Raw genomic sequence first — 6,296 nt, forward strand, 5'->3', positions numbered from 1 at the left:
CCTCACAGCTGAGGAGGTAAAATCTACTGATGCATTGAACTGTGATACGTTCAATACACTGTAATCAGCATTCCTGTGAGGTAATAGGCAGATTGCTGGTAATTTACAACAAACATGGAGACATGCATTGTGATAACTGATGCGGATGACAAATGCTGCCTTTCCAGCGAGTGGAGGAGTGAAGAATAAGGGAGGAGGAAGTGAGGGGGATTTGCTAAATAAAGCCTAATGCTCTATAAGCTCTGTTTTGGAGCTGCGGGAGTGAAGAAGCCTGAATAAAGACAAACTTGTGTCAGAGGAACAGACAATCACACCTAATGTCTGTGCCAGTGTAGATTACTGGGCATCCTCAGCACAACATACAGGATAAAGGTGTCGTTTATCACCATATATTCATATGCATGCTGATATTGTTAAAATCCAATATTATTTATAAAAAATACTGCAAAATACCTCTATGGAAATAATAATTTAGATTGTACTGTTATGTGAAAGCCCCTCAGCACATTATTCAGGAGACAACTGAACCTGTGGCATCACAAAGGCAATGACACCACCTGAATATGACATAATTGTTTCTCTTTAATATCAAAAAGTTCCCCTAATTGTACTCTTTACCCGATTTACAGGCCTTGATAATAATAATGTAATTTTATACTGTATAGGTACTTTATAGGTACATACAAAAAGCTGGTGTCCTATTGACAACATATTTAGACCTATGATTTAGACCAGTTTTTTGATTGGATACAAATATTTCCATATTTCCATATTAATATTTTATGTAAAGAATTTCCTTAAAGAGATTTAAAGTTTCAGTTGACACTGCTTTTGATATTCTCCACTAAAAAAAATGGTTTTGAAGTCAGTGGGTTGTGGCGGCTGTGGCTCAGGATGCAAATACGGTCGTTCACTAACCAGAAGGTCAGTGGTTTGATCCCAGTCTCCCCATTCTGAGTGGGCAAGATATTGAACCCATAATTTAAATTAATAAAAGTCAGATGCAAAACAGATTTACTATGTTACAGTATGTTACTTTAATTTGAACATTTGAATTTAAATGCCATTAAAACACTGCGGCCAGAGCCAAAACTACTTATCATGTAACACGCACATGATGTGGCACAGGTTAAAAACCAGTTGATTTAATATTTAGGCTAAAACTCAAAAGCATAGGCCTACATATTGATTTTTGATTATATTATACTTAAGCTTTGGTATTAAATGTGTTTCTAAATTCTAAGAGACGTGGAGACTGTGTGTGGATATAATAGGGGATATGCACAAAGGCAGAGTTCTGCTTTAGGTTGTGGATGACGAGTGTTTGAATGCCATGGAGATAAATATGTCTCCTTTTCATATTTCTCACTTTCTATCTCGTCTTCCCACCCTGATCTCTTATTCTCTCCAAACGTCGGAGACACCATGTTTCCTGATGTGACATGTGAGAAAACACGCTGCACAGTGATGCTGCAAACACACAAACGCATGGAAGCATTCAAAAGCACCCATATCATTATGTTATGGTAAAAACATATCTGTGATGTCATGAGAGCCTGAAGGTGACGGCCACAAGCACACACAGGACAAGTCCATAGACTTAGAACAGACACACAACCTAGTTGAATGCACATGAAATCAAGTGATGAAAGAAAATGAAATGTCACTGCTGAGGAGGACATGTACTGTTTTTAAAGGAGGGTGTTTTACTGTACCTGCGATGATGCGAAACCACCCTGTGCACAGCTCCTCAGCCATTTACAGATCTCTCCATGCACCCCCACTGATCTCACTCCAGCCAGACACGGATGGAAGACGAAGGTGGTGCAGCTGAAAAGGAGAAGAGGAAGACGAGGATCGCTGGTAACCAAGGACGCTGCCTGACACAGCTGCTCAGAGGACATATGCACCGACACCGATGCTGTCACCGGCGCATATATTTACAACTGCAAGTGCACAGGCGAGGGCACACACATGACTACACACACAACTTGTGCAGAATAGTAATGTGGGCACAGTAAGTCCAGGCAAGTCGGGCACTGAAGGTCAACATGTCCTTTACTGCAGCACAGGCAGATTCACCTCATTGTGAATGGATTTATCACATCATGTAGAAACTCTGCAGCACCGACAGTGGACAAATGCTAAAAACTGTACTTTATGATCAACTTTATTTTTATAGTGCCTTTTAAAACCCTTGTACATGTTACAGCCAAACGTTTGTGATAGTAGAATAAAAAATCCCAATAGTTTGAATGTGTATAAGCAAATCTATACTCTGTATATCTATGCACAACATTTGCACTTAAATATGCAGAAAACCCCTCAAATAATTGGATGTTAGAATGTTTTGGACAAATAAATGTAATTACATGTTATTTTCTTAAAATTAAAGTAGAACATTATTAACTAGATCGCCAGATATGACATGTGGTTAGGGTTGGTCAATAAAACAATATCAATAATTACTGCAATATAACAGAAGTCCAATATAAATCAGTGTAATACGTATGCATCATACAAAGCACAGTGAGGAGGTATGAAAAACAGGTGATATAACTCAGACTTGTAAAGTGTTTGTCATTATCCTCGCATAACGACAAATTAAAAACCAGTATCAGACTTAAGAAAAAACAATGAGACATTTAAAAGTAAATTATCAATATAAACTGACATTCCATTTTTTATCTTGATGTCATCTTTCCATTACAGCTGAATCAATTGTTTAGATTTTTGAGTTGATTTACCCCAAAACATGCGGTTGGCGCCACCCTCTGTTCACTTGAACACATTGCTCTTCCCTGCCATATACTGGGCCTCTCCCAATATTCCGTCTCTAATCAGACACAATAAACTAAATGAAAAGTTTCTATCACAAATAGATACACGTTTGTAAACACAATAGAAAGAGGCATCCAGGTAGAGCATGGTCTGTTTTCTATTATTCTCCATCAAGATTCAATCACATTCACGCTGGTTCACTCAATCCCAGTGTTAGCTATGCCAGTCCCTGGTGGTTGAGGCTGAATGAAATATTTAATATTTAAACATAAGCTTGATACCTGCACCAATGATGACATGTAATTTGATTGTCACATTCAAGCAGAGGGCTTCAGTTCCCAGGTCCTAATCCTAGTCTCCTGGGAGCAGTCTCCTGGGAGCAGTCTCCTCGGCACCAGGGCAGACAGCACCTGCTCTTTAGAAATAGGCCGTGGGTTAGGATGCTCTTATTTCTGGAACATTTCATGTGTATCAAAAGCAGAAGATGCAAAAGATAAAGCGTCTCTTGTTCTCTATCCCCGCCCTGTCTACCTCTCTTGTCTCTGTTCACCCTCCACCTCCTTCCTTCCATCTGACCTACTTTCTCCCCACCTGTGCTCATGCGTTTTGCCTGTAGGTTGCAGTGTTGCTCTAATCTGGATGCTTATCAGTGGCATCCATCTGGATCTGTTTGCAGTTGGGGGGTTTTTAACCACCAGCTAAAGCCACAAGACAAATGGAAATGGGTCATCGCTCTGTGACGGTATGAACACAGTGAAGAAGGGAAGGCTGTATTTAGCAGCTGCGGACGATAACTGCTGTTTCTGTCCAGCAGGTGACGAGCCACAGGGAGATGGGGAGGAAGTACGATGATGTCACTTCAGGTCCCTAGATTGCTAATCATTTATCAAGCATGTTCTAGTTACATCCCAAATCTCCTGATAAAACAAAAATAGCAATGTGGCACAACTTGTGCTCTTCCCTTTGTACCAGCAATTGTCAGAGCTGGATTTATCAAATAAGTGATAAAATATAAAGAGAAATAAAACCTGATACCTGACTAATAACTTATCAGTTAAAATTATCAAACCTTGCCAGGGTATAGAATCTTTTCTTTGTTTCATATCATCATAGCTACTTTATAATTTAGTGACAGACAGTCAGTCAAAATAAGTAACCTGATCTCTTCATCTGTAAAGATATATATTTAGATATATATATTTTATTTTCTATTTTAAATTTTTGATATTCTATTTTATTCTATTTTATTGATATTCTATTTTATTCTATTTTATACTATTTCTATTTTTATTTTATTTTTTTTGGTTGAAATTACTGAGCATTGCTTAAAGAGAGCCTGTGACCCAAGTATTTCATTGCCAGCGACTGCTTCATGTTATCTCTGTGCATTTGACAATAAAAATCTTGAAATCTTGAAATCTTGAAATTGAGCTTTAAGTTGGGAGGACTTTTTGTATTTACTGACACTGTAAGACTAAACTTTGGTACTCAGTATAGAGCATGTTTCACCAAGCACAGCAGTCCCCTTTGAGGACTCAGGAATCAACAAAATGATTTAGATATAAATAAGTATATATTCCTGGATCCGCACCTCGACCTGCACCAAAATGTAATGAGTTCTTCTCTGACCCATATTGTATCCTTCCCCCAAGTTTCGTGTAAATCCAACCTGTAGTTTATGTGTAATCCTGCTAACAAACAAAAGATCATAATGGAGGAACTAATTAATCCATAGACTAATTTGAAGAGTGGTCATTTTACTTTTACGGCCAAGTTAAATGAAACAGAATGAATCCAGAGGTGAAGCTCGAGTCACTTTTTTAACTTCAAAAACCACAAGAATCTGTATTAAAAAATGAAACAACTCCTATCAGATCTTCTCTCTTAACACATTTAACAAGGGGAGCAGCATCATGAGCCCAATCCAGTGCTACAGGAGCAGGTAAGGTCTCAGTGGCAGATCATCATGCAGGGATCAAACCATAAGGTTCACTCAACACTGACATTACCCACTACCACTAATGTGTATTCTTAAATGCTCTTTTTAAAACAATCTCACATTATTGCATTATTGCTTCGGATTAAGGATGAATCAATAAAATGGAAATCTGTTAAATATAGATCTATTCATGTAATTTCTGTTTGTTTCTTATGTCAACCAAATAGAACCCTTGTCATTCTTCCCATAAACACGAAGAGTTGCAGTTTTACAGAAACGATGGCTCTCAATGCTCGTCATCTCTACACTGGGACTTCCCCGGGCTCACGCTGCCACGGTCACGTCTCATGTCCCGGGGCCTTGTGCCATTTCCTGCGTGTGCAGCTGAAGCAACATCCTCGCAACCCTCCGCCTCGCTCCCTCTCTCCCCAGCCCCGCCCCAAAAGCGCCCTGATGAGGGATGCTGTTTAGGCAGCAGTCATTAAATGTACACAGACAAACACCCGCCCACCGATTATGGCTGCAGCGAGAGCAGTCAAACCAAAACAACATTCCACTCCGTGGCAGGGGAAGACATGCAGGGCGATAAGGCGTAGCGGTGGCAGGCTGCCACGCCGAGGGCCTACGTGCCATCCAGCCTGTCGTGAGGCTCAGTCTATTAGTTCTACTGTTCAGCCATTCCTCCGACCACACGCATACAGAGACATGCATAAACAAAACATGACGCAGCCGGGCTTCCTGTGTAATAATCACCTGCTAATTAGCTGAGGAGGCTGACTGCCAGCCGATTGGTGGATTTGGCTTGTTTAGGCTGATGCCACAGAGGGTGTTGTGTGAGTCATAGCTCTATGTTCTCATAGCAAGAGTTGGAAGTTAGCTGGGAACAACCCCACTGTTCTCAAACAGCAGGACTCAAGTCTACAGAAGTCTGAAGCCTTGCCACCGCTGCTGCACCAAGAGCTGATCACCTGATTATTCAAAGTTCGGTGAAGCCCGACTCAGTACATAGAACCCCGAACTGAAAAATATGTTTTTGTTGTCGTGATCGTCAACGTCACTTATGTTGATGACTCCCCTCCGCAGATGCTACAGAGCACTGGTGGCCTGTTTATTATATTCATATTTAACATACCGCTTGTCCAAATCCCACTAAAATTCCACACTGCACTTCCGCAAGTATTACACATACCAAGCGCGAAGCCGATAAGCTGAACGTTTCTCGAGATATGCCAGCCACATACAGACATGTTTTGTTAGAGTCGGCCTTTGTACCTGCCACTTAAAGGCCCAGGTTCAAGTTCAACACAAAATGAAAATCAACTTCTAGAGATGTGAAACTTGAAGTTCCCATCTTGTTTGACACACGTACCACCATAGATATATATAAAGACTAGATGTCTCGTTCGACGGAGCCGGACATCACCACACTGCATACTTATGAATAATTATGTTATTTTCTAAAAAAATAATAATTATTTATGCAGTGTCATAACTACATCTCTGACGTTTATAACAAACCAGACCGTTTCGAAATCGTTTGAAAATTGAGCAAGTTATGGTTATTTACCACTACCAA

This window comes from Limanda limanda, chromosome 9, assembly GCF_963576545.1.
Source record: "Limanda limanda chromosome 9, fLimLim1.1, whole genome shotgun sequence".
NCBI lineage: Eukaryota > Metazoa > Chordata > Actinopteri > Pleuronectiformes > Pleuronectidae > Limanda > Limanda limanda.